The 19,064-nt window shown below is 42.1% G+C and overlaps 1 pseudogene across 1 annotated transcript in view; it reads right to left on the minus strand.

Moving 5' to 3' along the window:
• Positions 1-2,036: 2,036 nt before the first annotated feature.
• LOC110501069 overlaps positions 2,037-19,064 on the minus strand; it is a 41,551-nt pseudogene continuing 24,523 nt past the window's right edge. Inside the window, exons 7-17 of the transcript XR_005038447.1 lie at positions 18,614-18,758; positions 17,925-18,098; positions 17,083-17,241; positions 12,380-12,590; positions 7,878-7,928; positions 7,308-7,616; positions 7,028-7,098; positions 5,932-6,048; positions 5,544-5,693; positions 4,421-4,836; positions 2,037-4,331 (exon numbers count right to left, since the gene is read on the minus strand). The product of XR_005038447.1 is annotated as a ubiquitin carboxyl-terminal hydrolase 15-like (transcript). The remainder of the gene's footprint in view (positions 4,332-4,420; positions 4,837-5,543; positions 5,694-5,931; positions 6,049-7,027; positions 7,099-7,307; positions 7,617-7,877; positions 7,929-12,379; positions 12,591-17,082; positions 17,242-17,924; positions 18,099-18,613; positions 18,759-19,064) is intronic.

The following is a 19,064-nucleotide window of genomic DNA, read 5'->3' on the forward strand; positions in this document are numbered from 1 at the left end:
TTGATGTGCATATCACCCGCGCCAGCAAGGCAGTAGTTTGCGCAGTTATCTCCACAGCGGGCCATGTCGCAACCCGACCAACAGCACAAACTACTACCTCAGCCGGAGCACAGTGGAAAGGAACAAAACCAGCTGTGTCATCCGTGTGTCTGCCTCCTGTCCAAATGGTTCAGAATGACCATGAGAATGAACTGTTCCATATACAGTACCTGTGTCGTTCCACACGTCCCATGCGCAATTGAAACCCCACCCAAGTCCCCGACCAACTCAGTCTCCTGACTTCACTGCCCTTCCCCTAAAATGACCTGGCTGTACTTTGCATCATGTCTTGGCCAAGTTGTCATTTTAGACCTAGACTACACAGCGTTTGACTGTGTATTAACAGCAGTAGTTCTCTTTTTTTATCCAAAGAGGTATATTTCATTATCAACGATTGATTTGATAGGCTACTGAACATCCACGTACCGTTTTCAACCGCGTCAACCTACCTGGGTTCCCGAATGAAAGATACGACAAATCAGACTGTAGGAATTAATACAGGGAGAATAATGAATACCGCTATAGCTTATTAATATTTTACAACAAAGCAATATCACAATCCAATAATTAATTACAGTTAAAACCTGTTAAGGATATGGCAGACATATGCCCCCTTTGGAGAGATTGGGTACCCCTAGTAAACTGAAAAAAAATGTTGTCAAAAATTGCTAATATATGCATATAATAATTATTATTGGATAGAAAACACTCTAAAGCTTCTAAAACCGTTGGAATTATGTCTGTAAGTATAGCAGAACTCACAGGGCAGGCATTCTTCCAAACTAGTTTTTGTGGTCATGAAAGTTGGAGCAACTTTGACGTCATCGCCCCCACCCTTCCCAACCAGTTATGATTCTGGGGGGACTTTCTATCTCTTCCGCTAGATGTCCTCTTTCAGTAGAGCTTTGAATCGTTCAAATCCCGCAAGAATTGACCCTATGGGAGTGAAATTAGTGCGTGCCACGAGAAAATAGGTTGTGCGTTGTGGCGCGAATTGGTCCCAGCCATTCCTTTGTTCCAGCACTCAAGAGAAGGGCAGACGATGGCCGATTGAATTGAAGTTTGTTTTGTGTGTCTAAAACATCATAAAGCTTGCTTCTGCACTTAGTTTGACCTGTTTTGTCGACATATAATATGTAATTTTGATGTTTTGATGCGCAACTTTTCCGGACCAGAGGACATTTTGGGTGCATTTCAGCTGATGTTATTAGCAGTAACTAATACAAAGACGCAAGACTTGAAACCAAACGATGTATTGGGTAAGTATGAACCCTTCCAGAACATTCTGAACGAAGACCATCGAAGGTAAGGGAATATTTATGCTTAAATCTGTGTTTCTGTTGACTCCAACATTACGTAGAAATGTAGCTTGTATCTGAGCGCCGTCTCAGCATATTGAATAGTGTGCGATTTCTGTAACGTTAAAAATAAATCTAACAAAGCGGTTGCATAAAGAAGCAGTGTATCTTTCTAACTATATGTAGAACATGTATATTTAGTCAAAGTTTATGATGTCTATTTACGTTATCTTGCCGCGCTACCTAGATTTCCTGCGGACATTTTTGAGTAATTTCTGAACGTGAACTCACTGTAAATGGACATTTATGGATATAAATGGCATATTATTGAAAAAAAAAAAAATGTACTGTGTAACATGTCCTATTACTGTCATCTGATTAAGATTTTCAAAAGGTTAGTGAACGATTTATTTTTTAATCCTGCGTTTGTTGATTGCATGTTTTGGCTATTCAAATGAGCTGTGTCTGGTGGTGGTTTTACATATATATATGTGCTATGTTTTCACAGTAAAACATTTTAGAAATCTGACTTGCTGGCTAGATGAACAAGGTGTTTATCTTTCATTTGAGCTATTGGACTTGTTAATGTGTGGAGGTTAAATATTTTTAAGAATATTTTTGCGTTCCATGCGCCACCGTTTCAGCTGAACGTGGGAGGGTTGATTCCCAATTGGGAACCAATATCGTAGACAGGTTAAATAAATATATATATATATATATTTGTTTTATTAATGCTTACATATAAATAAATATTATCAAATGTGCACTCAGAGTGAACTCTTATGTACAGTATTATATATCCTATATGTAATCACCATATCTCACCCACTCAGGCTGATCAGTAATACTACCCTTCACCCATCCCTCCCGCCCTCTACAGCGAAAGACCCTACTCCATGCTCAAACCACAATGAAGCATTATTTTCCCTTGGAAGAGTGGACACATACAGCAAGCAGTACCCAGGTATTTCTATCAAAGGTAATGAACACTACTATTTTCCCCCTCACATTTAACCAAAGCAAGAAAAGATGAGGCAAAAAAACAACCTGGCCTTACAAGTGGATCAGTTCAAGTCAGTCATTCAGCATACATTCGGGCTCTCGCATTTGACAAAAAAAACAAGGTTGAATTCCGGGAGCAGCGGTTGCTATTCATTTATGTTTCTGTTGGGAACAGCAAAGGTAGGGTTGAGGGTGTGAACGTAAGTGTTCCTGTGAGTGTATGAATGAGTTTCAGCTCGTATCTGTGTCCTGTTTAAGTGTGTGTGTGTGTGTGTGTGTGTGTGTTTCGGGGCCATGCACAAACAGCGTGACGTAATAATGTGCTAAAGACTACAATCTGAGATTAAGAGTTAAGGCTGAGGTGATCCAACCAAGAAACAGAAATCTAATGTATCACCAATATTCCAATATTCATAATCTCAAAAAGCCTCTAGAGGGAGCCGGTAGCGAGGAGACGCTCAAGAAGCCATGTAAAGATAGTAATGCAACATACAGCCTAAGAGTGGTGGGTCCGTCCCAGAAAAGCCCCTACCTAATATGCAAACACGTCTCCTAATCAGTCTCCTAATTATGCAGATCTGAAAGAATTGGGTGTGAGCAATATGGTAGTAGCTCCACCTTGTCATGTGATAGGTGAATTTTTCGCCCCATTTTGCATACCTATCTGATCATTTCAGATCTACAAAAGTGTCTAGGGGTTGTTTCTGGAACTTGACTTCATGCTGCTAGGAGGATACTTACTGTAAGGACCAGCAGAATAAAAAACTTAAATCATAAGGCTCATATTGTGTACATTAGTTGTGTCTAAAATGCAAGTTCACCACATGACCGGTTTGGCTGTTTTACATTATGAAATGTATTTTGCTCTTCCTCCTCACATACACAAAGCAGAGTAGGAGGACTGATCTAGGATCAGGTACCTTCCCTGTCCATACAACCTTATTCAGTATGAACCTAAAGGCAAAAATGATCATAGATCAGCACTCCTACTCTACACAGAGCAGTCACTATGTGTGGATGTGTGTTCTGTTGACCAGTGTTTAAAAAGGCAGCATTCAAAGCATTTTAACTGAGAAGACCCTGGCTCAGAGTAATTTGTAAAGCAATTGCAGTACGTGCCACTAATATGACTCATTATTTTAAAAAATGAGGGTAGAGGTGATTGTGCAACAAAATAAAAGTATTAGGACGAATTCCCAAAAAGGCTTCAGCGCATCATTAAAACGTAATAAAAATAATAATTCAGTGTTCATTAAAAAATATATATTTACAAGGCCTAGCTTAAAAAGACTGGTAAAATGGTATGGTAATGCATTGCGCTCTCAAAAATATAAAAACTTAACAAAATTAAAGCAGGTGTATCGGTTCGAAGTGCCAAAGCACCCACACCACTGCACTGTGACATTCTGTGCTTGATTCTATGACGAACTGAACTTCATAATGCAGGCCTTCCTAACACTTCTAATGGATCCATTAGATTTCAGGATTATGTCATTGTTCAGAATCAAAACAGAGCTTGACTTATTTTTCCTCCAGAGTGGATGATTCATGTAGAATGGACATGGAGAAGACTCACTGCGACACGAATAAGACCGGTCAGGCCACAGACATCTATAGGCCCTGATTTCTTTAGTAATGTTGCTTGGGTGTTCCAGCACTGACAAACCTCTGTTTATTTTCCCCTGTAGCCTACTCTTCATAGGGCTGGATGGGGTCAGAGGTCAGTGCACAGCCTCAGGCCTGGCCCACTGCTCTGTGTCTGTCGATATGGCTTAGGATGGATATTGTTGTCTCTCGCTCTGTCTCTGTTTCTCCAGTTCAGTTAGTTTTCATGGTGACATTGTCGTTTACATCTTCGTTGCTCTGGACTGAAGCGACGTTCTTCCTCTCCTCCTCCCCTTCTCTGTTCTTCTCCTCTCGGTCCAGATCGAAGTAGCCTGTTCCATTCACTGTGTCCTGGTGCTGGTAGAACAGCACGTACGCTGCTTTGGACTGAACAGACACACACATGAAGTGCACATTCAATTCACACTGGGCAGTGCTGTGTATCTGACAAGATGTTAGAGGACCATGGAACTCACCACTATCTGATCTTTGTTGGCTGGAGAGACACTGCTGTTGTCAAAGTTGTTACCACTTGTCATCATCCTTGTTCTTCGCATAAGCAGCATCTAAGGTGTCCCAAAGACGAGAAGATGAGCATTTGTCTGCTAAAAGCAAGCATGGAATTAAGACTGTTGGTTCACCTTCCTTGTTTGAATCAACTCGGATAAGACTGTGGCTAGCAATGTCTGAATTTATAATTTTGAATACACATTACATTAAAATAAAGTTTTCTGCACTTCTAGTGTTGATGACTAAATTGTCAAATAAAAATACTTAAAATTAGACTTAGTGTCCTCCTCCCATGCCTCCATAGTGGTTGGAGACCGCAATGAGATCGTAGCGACAGGGACCAGCATTAGGGTCGATCAGGAACTCTGACATTTCCATGTCACTGGAGAAAGAATCACACAAATAATCATTCATGGGGGGAGCACTCCTTGTTTTCTCTTCAAGAGATATATAACATTTGTATAGGTGATTTACAACTTAAAGGGATACTTCTGGATTTTGGCAATGAGGCCCTTTAACTACTTCCCAAGAGTTAGATGAACTTGTGGATAAAAATATTATGTCTGTGTCCTGTATGAAGGATGTTAGGGGTAGTTTCACGAGCCAATGCTAACTTGTGTCAGCACAATGACAAAGTGTATGGGCATGCATGTTAGCAACTTCCTTCAAATTGCTCGCAGAGACATACAAATGGTACCATCTACTGTATCTTGCCTATGCTGCTCTGTACCATCACTCATTCATATATCCTTATGTACATATTCTTTATCCCCTTACACTGTGTACAAGACAGTAGTTTTGGAATTGTTAGTTAGATTACTTGTTATTACTGCATTGTCGGAACTAGAAGCACAAGCATTTCGCTACACTCGCATTAACATCTGCTAACCATGTGTATGTGACAAATAACATTTGATTTGATTTGGTATCCACGAGTTAATCTTACTCTGGGGAGGTAGAACAAAATCCAGAAGTAACCCTTTAAATCACAGGGAACAGCTGAGTGTTTTTACTTTCACAATTATACTTGTTCATTGACATTATAGCTTGTTTTGACAGAAAGGTATGGCCGTCTGGTCAAAACCGTACCCGAGTAGGAAATCAACTAGTGAATCCAGCTTGTCCCTCATGTATCTGCTGTAGGAGAAGCGTTTCAGATGGACCACCAGGACAGGTGGCAGAGACCACAGGTCCAGCTTCTTAGTGGCCTGCTGGTGCTCCTTGCATTTTGGACAGTACCTGGGATAGATGAATTATTATATTTGATTTGACAATAAAACATTTTCTTTTAAATAGCATGTACTACCCGAGACAGACATGATCAATTACACATCTGACCAAATTACAGAATATTTTAGTTCTGGGTTAATGGAGATTAATATCATGTTAAAACATGTATTTTTATTTTGAGTGAACTATTCTTTTAAATGTTCATTATTTCCTTTATTAGCCTTGACAATATGAAGTTAAGTCTCACCATGGGTCCTCAGCTCCGAGCTTCTCTTCTGGTGGTGAACAGCTCGATGCAGTCTTTCAGCTTGAAGAAGGCTTTCTTCTGAGGCTTATACTCCATGCTCTCATGCATCTCAAAGTCCTGTTCACAGGCAGAGCAAGATTTTGGTTATTACTTATTTAGTTAAATTATTACCATCCAAGGCTTAGAGAGAGACATTCATTCTACAACAGTGTTTCCCAAGCCTCTTCTCAAATACCTCCAGCCATTCCAACTATTTGATCTATAAACTAGCACACCAGGTTTGGGAAACACTATTCTAGGACAGACACAGACTTCCATGCAGAGGAGTCAGACATGAATTGAGATACTATACACCCATCTGTAATTATTTAGACAGTGACACAAAAATATGTAAACTCGTCTCTATAAACCAGCATTTTGGATTTGAGATCAAATGTTTCATATGAGGCGACAGTACAGAATGTCACCTGTCATAATGATGAGTGAGAAAGTTAGAGGAACAAAAATCACCCCCCCAAAAGTCACCATTACCAATAACGGGATGGTTAGCATTTTTTTTTTTGGGGGGGGGGGGGGGGGGGGGGGGGGGGGTGATTTTTGTTCCTCTAATTTTAAATGCAGAAGTGTTCAGAAACATTTATTCTTATTTACAATAAAAGTGACTCCAAAATGACAATACATTTTTCACCATTCAGTTTCTATTGGGGAAAAAAAGTATCCAAAACAAACTGCAAATGCATCCAACAAGTTTGTAGAGTCACAAGCTTGATGTCGTTTAGTAATATGGGACCAAATACTAAAAACTGTTGACAACTTTAATACACTTTAATTTGTCCAAATACAAAAAAGTATTCCAATGGGGGGACTAGATACATAGTGACTTAATTTCTAAATAGTAAAACATATGTATGACTATATCCTCAAATAAAAAGGTGACATTGTGTCACCCCTTATACATCACCCCTTATATGAAACATTTTATCATCTCAAATAAAATAAAATAATAATCACATTTTATATTCACTGTCCAAATAAATAAGGAGGGTAGTGTAGGTAAAACGGCTTCTAGTGTTTACAGGAGAGTAGAAAGCCTTACATCTGTGATACCCTCATGAAAGTGTTTCTTCTTAACCTCTGGTTCCCAGTCCAAAGAGAGATAGGACCGGTCTGTTACAGGGAGAGAGCAATATACCCTTTAAGACTCATTGTAAAGGTGAGAATATAACAGAAAGAGAAAGGTGGATTGTGCATTAACAACTAGAGGCACTGGTTAGTGCTTACAATAAATATAATGCTATTAGAACGTTACCATGTTTTTATCTTTATTGGAGGGTTGTGACTTCATCTGCATACAGTATGCAAAAAGCCCATCTTACCACTGAGTCTGAGGTGTCCCTCGTTGAACCGGATCTGCCGCGGTTCCTCCTTGATTAAGCTGAAGTCCGCCTTCCCCATGTTGTTAAACTGGAATGTAAACAATCTCTTATTGTCCTCCATCGTCGTAGACATCTGGTTCTGGTGACCTTTGGTCCCCGAATTATCTCCCCCTTGACCAACCCCGTTCTCCAGCTCATTGTCCCCGCCACCCACAGAGTCCTCCGATTGGCTGTTGTCGTTCTCAGAGGGCAGCTCCTGGTCCTGACTGGATTCGTCGTCTCCATCCTGCTCGTCAGTCTCCATCTCGCCTGGAATGGATCAGCCGATCAGTTTATGGAATAGCTTTATCGACAGGGATTACATTTTTTATTTAATGCTGAGACCACAGTCTCTTTCGCAGATGAGCCCTGCGTAATATCAATAAAACAATTACACTATACATATCAATTACAAAACACATCAAAGGGAAACACAATACACAATCATATGAAACATTCCTCAGTCTTAGGTGAGCGCATGTGTAAGTGTGTCCGTTTGAGTGCGTGTTCTGGAGCGTGTGTGTTACCTACCGGGCGAGCCCACCTCCAGGATCCCATTAGTAGCATTGCCATTGACAGTGTGTTGTTAAGAAAAGAGGGGGTTGTCTCCTCAGTGTCGTCCTCCTCAACAACAGAATGCACCATACAACATAAAACACACAATATTAATATAATCAGTTACCATTCAATACATAGACATACTCCAACAACATCTAACTGCTCAACATAACTGATATGCTCCCCTCGAAGAAAGAAACATCCACCCTCAGTGCTGTTATTACTCAGTTCTTTAGTGTTCCCGTTTAATGAGAAAACACATTTTATTTTATTTCACCTTTATTTAACCAGGTAGGCAAGTTGAGAACAAGTTCTCATTTACAATTGCGACCTGGCCAAGATAAAGCAAAGCAGTTCGACACATACAACATGGAGTAAAACAAACATACAGTCAATAATACAGTATAAACAAGTCTATATACGATGTGAGCAAATGAGGTGAGATAAGGGAGGTAAAAAGCAAAAAAAGGCCATGGTGGCAAAGTAAATACAATATAGCAAGTAAAACACTGGAATGCTAGATTTGCAGTGGAAGAATGTGCAAAGTAGAAATAAAAATAACGGGGTGCAAAGGAGCAAAATAAATAAATAAAATAAATACAGTAGGGAAAGAGGTAGTTGTTTGGGCTAAATTATAAATTATATAAAGATCAGGACATTGTGTCAAAGTCTTGTTTACACTAGAAACCAAAAAAGGTTCCATTGAAACAATGAAAAGAGCAATCAAATGTATTTTTAGAGCCTTTTTTTTTTTAGCAACATCTGTCACAATTAGGCTAAGTACTTAACAAGAGCACAGAGTACAAGGTTAGTTAGCGGCAGTTTCTGAGATGGTTACCTACCCACCAGAGGCAGCATGTTGTAAAGCTTGCTGTAGCGCCCTAATGTATGTACAGAGCATTTGGAAAGTATTCAGACTCCTTGAGTTTTCCACATTTTGTAACATTACAGCCTTAATTCTAAAATGGACCACCCCCCCTCAATCTACACACAATACCCCATAATGACAAAGCAAAAACTGAAATATCACATTTACATTAGTATTCAGACACTACTCAGTACTTTGTTGAAGCACCTTTGGCAGCGATTACAGCCTTGCATGTTCTTGTTGCATGATGCTACAAGCTCGGCACATCTGTATTTTGGGAGATTCTTCTTTGCATATCCTCTCAAGCTCTGTCAGGTTGGATAGGGAACGTTGCTGTACAGCTATTTTCAGGTCTCTCCAGAGATGTTCGATCAAAATCAAATCAAATTTTATTTGTCACATACACATGGTTAGCAGATGTTAATGCGAGTGTAGCGAAATGCTTGTGCTTCTAGTTCCGACAATGCAGTAATAACCAACAAGTAATCTAGCTAACAATTCCAAAACTACTACCTTAGACACAAGTGTAAGGGGATAAAGAATATGTACATAAAGATATATGAATGAGTGATGGTACAGAGCGGCATAGGCAAAATACAGTAGATGGTATTGAGTACAGTATATACATATGAGATGAGTATGTAAACAAAGTGGCATAGTTAAAGTGGCTAGTGATACATGTATTACATAAAGATGCAGTAGATGATATAGAGTGCAGTATATACGTATACATATGAGATGAATAATGTAGGGTATGTATCAGGTTCAAGTCCGGGCTCTGGCTGGGCCAATCTTGGCCACCAATCAGGCCTTTATGGTAGAGTGGCCAGACAGAAGCCACTCCTCAGTAAAAGGCACATGACTGACGATTGGAGTTTGCCAAAAGACACCTAAAGGACTCTCAGACCATGAGAAGCAAGATTCTTTGGTCTGATTTAACCAAGATTGAACTCTTTGGCTGGAATGCCAAGCGTCACGTCTGGAGGAAACCTGGCACCATCCCTACGGTGAAGCATGGTGGTAGCAGCATCATGGTGATGGGATGTTTTTCAGCAGCAGGGACTGGGAGACTAATCGGGATTGAGGGAAAGATGAACGAGCAAAGTACAGAGAGATCCAAGATGAAAACATTCTCCAGAATGCTCAGGACCTCAGACTGGGACGACGGTTCATCTTCCAACAGGACAATGACCCTAAGCACACAGCCAAGACAACACAGGGGTGGCTTCGGGACAAGTCTCTGAATGTCCTTGAGCAGCCCAGCCGGAGCCCGGACTTGAACCCGATCAAACATCTCTGGAGACCTGAAAATATCTGTGCAGCAACTCTCACCATCCAAACTGACAGCGCTTGAGAGGATCTGCAAAGAAGAATGGGAGAAACGCCCCAAATACAGGTGTGCCAAGCTTGTAACGTCATACCCAAGAAGACGTGCCACCTCAAAGCTACAGAACTATAGGGTAGGGTGAATGTGTTGCAGATGTCTGCATCTTTGGTAAGTTAAGAGTTGTATTCATTCGGGCATACTGCAGCAAAACGTTTTGCAAGGGAAAAACCGAGTGTTTCAAATTGGACATGTTCAGGTAGTCCCTCCCGAATTCAGTCCATGCCCTTCTGTTTGGTTCCTAATGAATACAACCCAGGTTTCACAGATCTACCACTGGAGGGGGAGTAGACAGCGCTTCACCCAACTGCCTTCATCAGAATAGTCTGACACTAACACATAGATGTCGTCCCTCTCCATGATGCTGCTGAGGTTCTCATTGGTGGCAAATATCCGATGGAACGGATATATCGGTTACAATCATCTGAATTTGGAAAGAACCCCCCCCCCCATCTTAAGTACACATACAGTGCATTCAGAAATTATTATTTTCCACATTGTTACATTACAACCTTATTCTAAAACTGATCAAATTGCTTTCCCCCCCTCAATATACACACAAAACCCCATAACGACAAAGCAAAAACAGAAATATTACATTCACATAAGTATTCAGACCCTTTATTTTTATTTTTTTATTTTACCTTTATTTAACTAGGCAAGTCAGTTAAGAACAAATTCTTATTTTCAATGACGGCCTAGGAACAGTGGGTTAACTGCCTGTTCAGGGGCAGAACGACAGATTTGTACCTTGTCAGCTCGGGGGTTTGAACTTGCAACCTTCCGGTTACTAGTCCAACACTCTAACCACTAGGCTACCCCCCCTCAGTACTTTGTTGAAGCACCTTTGGCAGCGATTACAGCCTTGAATGTTATTGGGTATGATGCTACTAGCTTGGCACACCTGTTATAGTTTCTCAAATTCTTCTCTGCAGATCCTCTAAAGCTCTGTCAGATTGGATGGGGAGAGTCACTGCACATCTATTCTCAGGTCTCCCCAGAGATGTTCGATCAAGTTAAAGTCCGGGCACTGGCTGGGCCATTCAAGGACATTCAGAGACTTGTCCCAAAGCCACTCCTGTGTTGTCTTGCCTGTGTGCTAAGGGTCATTGTCCTGTTGGAAGGTGAACCTTCACCTCAGTCTGAGGTCCTGAGCGCTCTGGAGCAGGTTTTCATCAAAGATCTCTGTACTTTGCTCCGTTCATCTTTCCCTCTATCCTGACTAGTTTTCCAGTCCACTCCCTGCATCTGAAAAACATCCCCACAGCACGATGCTGCCACCACCATGCTTCACCGTAGGGATGGTGCCAGGTTTCCTCCAGACGTAACCCTTGGCATTCAGGCCAAAGTTGTTCAATCTTTGTTTCATTAGACCAGAGAATCTGAGAGTCCTTTAGGTGCCTTTTTGCAAACTCCAAGCAGCTGTCATGTACCTTTTACTGAAGATTTGCTTCTGTCTGGCCACTCTACCATAAAGGCCTGATTGGTGGAGTGCTGCAGAGATGGTTGTCCTTCTGGAAGGTTCTCCCATCTCCACAGAGGAACTCTGGAGCTATGTCATTGACCATTGGGTTCTTGGTCACCTCCTTGACCAAGGCCCTTCTCCCCTGATTGCTCAGTGTGGCCAGCTCTAGGAGGAGTCTTGGTGGTTCCAAACTTCTTCCATTTAAGAATGATGGAGGACACTGTTCTTGGGTACCTTCAATGCTGCAGAAATGTTTTGGTACCCTTCCCCAGATCTGTGCCCCACAATCCTGTCTCGGAGCTCTACGGACAATTCCTTCGACCTCATGCCTTGGTTTTTGCTCTGACATGCACTGTCAACTGTGAGACCTTATATAGACAGGTGTGTGCCTTTCCAGATCATGTCCATTCAAATGAATTTACCACATTTGGACTCCAAGTTGTAGAAACATCAAGGAAGATCAATGGAATCAGGATGCAGCCGAGTTCAATTTCGAGTCTCATAGCAAACGGTCTGTCTGAATACTTATGTACATAAGGTATGTTTTTTTATTTGTAATACATTTGCAGAAATTTCCCAAAAATGTTTCACTTTGTCATTATGGGGTATTGTGTGTGTGGGTTTGGCCAGGGTGTCCAGACTGACTTTGGTCATATTCACGAGGTGCAAACAGGCCAAAACAGGGAGGTGCTATCCAATAAGACACACACGTTTTCAGTGGCAAAAGCTTTTGATTACAACCCAAATACTGTAGTTACCTGTGTGGGTTTGGCCAGGGGGTCCAGCCTGACCAGGTAGACTACCAGTGTTGCGCTCCTTTTTCATGGGCAGCAGCAGGGTCAGGTAGCAGAAGGGATCAAAGGTGACGGAGACCTTGGCGCAGACGGGGCACATCAGGGTGGACTTGAAGAGGCCGTGGAAGATGTCCACAATGGAGTCGTTCCTCTTAATGTGGTTCTCCCATGCCTCCTGTGAGACACAGGGTGAGATAGTACTGTACCTCCTTCAGACACTCCAGTGTTGCTATGACACTGTTTATTCCCACTACTGTTTTTTCTCTTCTACTACCTAAAGTTACACAGAAGGGAAGGGAAAGACACACTATTTAGATACAGGGTGAAGGGAAACACCTACAGTGGTCACACAGAGGGGAGGGATACGGCTGAGAAACCATTTTGACATAAACCTAGGGAACACTATGGAGTGGTACACTGTTCCTATTTATTGTTAATACTCTAGAAACATGCCTACAGTCTTACAGAAGGGAAGCAAAGCAATGAAATCAGAAACATAGCCGAGACAGACTTTATAGGATGTAGTGATGACAATATAATAGCCATATCTAGGAAAACCAAAGTTCCAAAGGCTGGGCCTAACATATTGTTTGACCTCTTATACACAAAATGTTGTGGTGATTCATATGTTGATGATGTAAAGAATATTTGCTGGTCTGTGGTGTGTAATAAGGAGCAACCAGACGCTGCACTTGACACATTTATGAAACTACTTATTCCGGTTACTAATAAGCACACACCCATTAAGAAAATGACTAAAAACGGTTAAATCCCCTTGGCTGGATGAGGAATTTAAAAATGGTACAGTTGAGAGGGATGAGGCAAAAGGTATGGCAATTAAAGTCTGGCAGTCCAACTGATTTGCAAACATACTGCAAATTAAGAACTCATGTGACTAAACTAAATAAAAAGAAACTACACTATGAAACAAAGATAAATAATATAAACAATGATAGTTAAAAGCTTTGGGGCACCTTAAATTACATTTTGGGGAAAAAAAAAGCCAACTCGGCTCCTTCATTCATTGAATCAGATGGCTCATTCATCAAAGCCCACTGATATCGCAAACTACTTTAATGACTTTTTCATTGGCAAGATAAGCAAACTTAGCGATGACATGCCAGCAACAAACACTGACACTACACAACCAAGTATATATCGGACCAAATTATGAAAGACAACAATTTTACTTTTGAATTTCGTAAAGTCAGTGTGGAAGAGGTGAAAAAATTATGACAAGCCACCGGGTCTGACAATCTGGATGGAAAATTACTGAGGATAATAGCAGAAGATATTGCCACATCTTCAATTTAAACCTACTAGAAAGTGTGTGCCCTCAGGCCTGGAGGGAAGCTAAAGTCATTCCACAATCCAAAAATAGTAAAGACACCTTTACTGGCTCAAATAGCCAACCAATCAACCTGTTACCAATCCTTAGTAAACTTCTGGAAAAAATTGTGTTTGACCAGATACATTGCTATTTCACAGTAAACAAATTGACAAGACTTTCAGCACGCTTATAGGGAAGGACACTCAACAAACACAAGCAATTGCACAAATAACTGATAATTGAAACATGAAAAAGGCGCCGGAGGAGACTGCCGTCTCCTGACCAATTGTGCTATTATGTGTTTGTTTTCGCAATATTTGTAAATTATTTTGTACATGTTTCTGCAACCGTATCTTACGGAAGAAAAGAGCTTCTGGATATCAGGACTGCGATCACTCACCTCAGATTAGACAAAGATTTCTTCAACAACAACAAGCAGGACTCACACGATATTCTCCAAACACCCCACAGGGTAGACATTTCAATTATTTGCAAAAGGAAGCGACACAGAGGACAAAGAGCCGGATGCATTGTCCGGACCCGCAGAAGGCAACTAGGAAAGCTGCCATTTACCGTCAATATTACTCGCAAACGTGCAATCATTGGACAATAAACTAGACGAGGTACGATCACGAATATCCTACCAACGTAATATCCTATGCTTCACAGAATCGTGTCTTGTGTAGCTTTGGTTGAAAAGCATATTTTGAAAATCTGAAATGACAGTGTTGTTAACAAAAGGCTAAGCTTGTGTTTGAATATATTTATTTCATTTCATTTGCGATTTTCATGAATAGGAAACGTTGCGTTATGGTAATGAGCTTGAGGCTATGATTACTCTCCCGGATACGGGATTGCTCGACGCTAGAGGTTAATTGTGCAACTAGAGGGGAAAAAAATTCTAGATCACCTGTTTTCCACACACAGAGACACGCACAAAGCTCTCCCTCGCCCTCCATTTGGTAAATCCAACCACAACTCTATCCTCCTGATTCCTGCTTACAAGCAAAAGTTAAAAGCAGGAAGCACCAGTGACTCGCTCTATAAAAAAATGGTTATATGAAGCAGATGCTAAACTACAGGACCGCTTTGCTATCACAGACTGGAACATGTTCCGAGATTCTTCCGATGACATTGAGGAATACATCACATCAGTCACTGGCTTTATCAATAAGTGCATTGAGAACGTCGTCCCCACAGTGACTGTACGTACATACCCCAACCAGAAGCCATGGATTACAGGCAACATTCGCACTGAGCTAAAGGGTAGAGCTGCCGCTTTCAAGGTGCGGGACTCTAACCCGGAAGCTTACAAGAAATCCCGCTATGCCCTGCGACGAACCATCAAACAGGCAAAGCGTCAATACAGGGCTAAGATTGAATCATACTACACCGGCTCTGACGCTCGTCGGATGTGGCAGGGCTTGGAAACTATTACAGACTACAAATGGAAGCATGGCCACGAGCTGCCCAGTGACACGAGCCTACCAGACGTGCTCACTTTGAGGCAAGCAACACTGAGGCATGCATGAGAGCATCAGCTGTTCCGGACGACTGTGTCATCACGCTCTCCGTAGCCGACGTGAGTAAGACCTTTAAACAGGTCAACATACACAAGGCTGCGGGGCCAGACGGATTACCAGGACGATTGCTCCGGCCATGTGCTGACCAACTGGCAGGTGTCTTCACTGACATTTTCATCATGTCCCTGATTGAGTCTGTAATACCAACATGCATCAAGCAGACCCCCATAGTCCCTGTAGCCAAGAACACGAAGGAAACCTGCCTAAATTACTACAGACCCGTAGCACGCACGTCCGTAGCCATGAAGTGCTTTGAAACGCTGATAATGGCTCACATCAACACCATTATCACAGAAACCCTAGACCCACTCTAATTTGCATACCGCCCAAAGAGATCCACAGATGATGCAATCTATTGCACTCCACACTAACCTTTCCCACCTGGACAAAAGGAACACCTATGTAAGAATGCTGTTCATTGACTACAGCTCAGCGTTCAACACCATAGTACCCTCAAAGCTCATCACCAAGCTAAGGATCCTGGGACTAAACACCTCCCTCTGCAACTGCATCCTGGACTTCCTGAAGGGCCGTGCCCAGGTGGTGAGGGTAGGTAGCAACACATCTGCCACGTTGATCCTCATTACTGGAGCCCCTCAGGGGTGCGTGCTCAGTCCCCTCCTGTACACCCTGTTCACCCAAGACTGCATGGCCAGGCACGACTCAAACACCATCATTAAGTTTGCTGACGACACAATAGTGGTAGGCCTGATCACCGACAACGACGAGACAGCCTATAGGGAGGAGGTCAGAGACCTGGCCGTGTGGTGCAAGGATAACAACCTCTCCCTCAACGTGATCAAGACAAAGGAGATGATTGTGGACTACAGGAAATAGAGGACCGAGCATGCCCCCATGCTCATCGACGGGGCTGTAGCGGAGCAGGTTGAGAGCTTCAAGTTCCTTTGCGTCCACATCACAAACAAACTAACATGGTCCAAGCACACCATGACAGTCGTGAACAGGGCACAACAAAACCTATTCCCCCTCAGGAGACTGAAAACAACACCGGGGATAACCTTCCTGCCATCCAGGACCGCTATACCAGGCAGTGTCAGAGGAAGGCCCCAAAAATTGTCAAAGACTCCTGCCACCCTAGTCATAGTCTGTTCTCTGTGCTACCGCACGGCAAGCGGTACCGGAGCGCCAAGTCTAGGTCCAATAGGCTTCTAAACAGCTTCTATCCCCAAGCCATAAGACTCCTGAACAGCTAATCAAATGGCCACCCAGACTATTTGCAACCCCCCCCCCCCCCCCCCCCCCCCCCACCGCTACTCTCTGTTATTATCTGTGCATAGACACTTTAATAAGCCTACCTACATGTACATATTACCTCAATACCGGTGCCCCCGCACATTGACAGATTGACTCCGAACCACAATTGTTATTTACTGCTGCTCCTTAATTATTGGTTTCGCTTATCTCTTGCTATTTTTTTTAACTTAAAAAAAATATGCATTGTTAGTTAAGGGCTTGTAAGTAAGCATTTCACTGTAAGGTCAACACCTGTTGTATTCGGCGCATGTGACAAATAACATTTAAAATGGATTTGATTTGAAAGAAATCAACGCACAACATTAACCGAATGAGTGTTGAATGCCAGAAAGAGCGCAAAGACTACCTGCGACTACAGAGACAAATTGCTGTGTACTGTACTGTAGCTATGTAGTATTTGTTATGCATGGTCCCTGACAAATAGTAAAACAAATTAAACTAATGAAATAAAGAGTGACAGTAAGTTAGCAGTAACAGACCTTGTCAGGCCTGCCCTCGGCATCTTTGAGCAGGATGTAGGGTTTCTTCCTGATATGGTTCAGGTCCTCCTGTAGACCGTCCAACAGGAAGGCCAGCAGCTCGTGAGAGTCCTGCTGCTGGTAGCCTGAGAACTGGGGAGCAAAACAACCCACCTGGGTCTGGACGGAGGGGAGAACAGAGTCACACACACACACACAACAGGTATATAGGAAATTCCAAATTGACACTTCACCCCTCGGGAACTTGTGGCGATTGAATGAGTGGAAGCAAAATAGCAGAATCCACCAACCTGTAGCCTGTCAGTTAACAAAGTAGTACTATTGCCATATTTCTTATATCTGTGATACTTTCTGATCTACTCAAGAGCAGTGGTGTAATTGAAGGTGAACTCACATAAACACCGTTCACGCACCTTTTCTATTTTGCATGAATGTTGACCCACCTATTGTGGAAAACCACATTGAAAGTATAGGGAGCGTTACTTTATTCACCACGAACAGAAATCAGTGTTTACCCACCCATTCTTTCTACCACATCATCACTGCTCAAGAGACTCAGTTGTTGTGGCTAGTGGGTCTAAAGGTCAATTTGGGATTGGGCACATTGGTGCAGAATCAAAGCAGAAGTGAGGAAACAACTTTCAGACCATGTGAATTTCAGAAGTTAGTATGGGCACAGTACAGGGTTGGGGTCAATTCCATTTCAATTCAGAATGTAAACCAAATTCCAATTAGACATTTTCCCAATTGAAAAGCATTGAAGATAATTGGAATTTCAGTGTACCTTTGGAATTGCCTGGAATGCAAATGGACTTGACCCCAACCCTGGTACAGTAAATTACCTTGAAAGGCCGTGGTGTGACATAGCTGTACTTCCCAGACCACGACTGCTTGGTGATCTCAGCGTAGGCCTTGGCGATCTCCCCTTTCATTCCCAGAGGGTTGTCCTCTTTCAACTCATCGTTGTACTTGTCTTTCAGGAAATACTCGGTGAGAGGAGTAACATTACTTAAACACTGAAGAAAAACAGCGAGAGAAACACAAAATATATAAAAAAGATTAAAAGTTGGGGGGAAAAAAAGCAGTAAAATATGCAGGACAGGGAATAATGAGCAAATCCAAATGAAAAGTCCAACAGTCAAAGGAGTCGCCAAAACCAACAGTATTATACAATGCCAAAGGTCAATACCAGCAGCAGTTCCTGCCATGATACAATTAAAACAAATGCATACACACCAACATTCACAGTGAACAGTTATGTATTTTTTTATTTAACCAGGCAAGTCAGTTAAGAACAAATTCTTATTTACAATGATGGCCTACCAAAAGGCTTCCTGTGGGGAAGGGGGCTGGGATTAAAAATATAGGACAAAATACACATCACGACAAGAGACATCACAACACTACATAAAGAGAGACCTAAGACATAGCAGCAACACACCATGGAAGCAACACCACATAACAACATGGTATGCAGCACAAAACATGGTACAAACATTATTCGGCAAGTTGAGGGGTTAGAGTATGGTACCTGCAGAGCAGAGTTCATGAAGCAGGTGTTTCCCAGGTTGGAGAGACCACACAGGCCAGCCCACTCACTCTGCCTGCCTTCGGAGCACTCATAGCTGTTATACGGGTGGTAGGGCGGAAGGCTGTAGCTAGAGTTTTTCACACTGAAGAGGATCCATAACATCAGTCAGGAATAAATAAATAACATGGACTTAGCCTATTGCATACGGCTGGATAAGATTACTGGATGATACCAAACTAATGCAGGAATAAATACTTAGAGTAGAGGCATAATAATGTGTACTGCTTATTTTTAAGTAATTGCCTTAATAAATACAAAGGCTAATGCCCACACACAAACCTTAAACATTTTTAGGTCTTTATTACAAAAATAAATACACCCACGTAACCCCCCCTCAGACAATCCTGCAGGTGAAGAAGGTGGAGGTCCTGGGCTGGCATGGTTACACGTC

Source organism: Oncorhynchus mykiss, chromosome 21 (assembly GCF_013265735.2).
Source record: "Oncorhynchus mykiss isolate Arlee chromosome 21, USDA_OmykA_1.1, whole genome shotgun sequence".
Taxonomy (NCBI): Eukaryota; Metazoa; Chordata; class Actinopteri; order Salmoniformes; family Salmonidae; genus Oncorhynchus; species Oncorhynchus mykiss.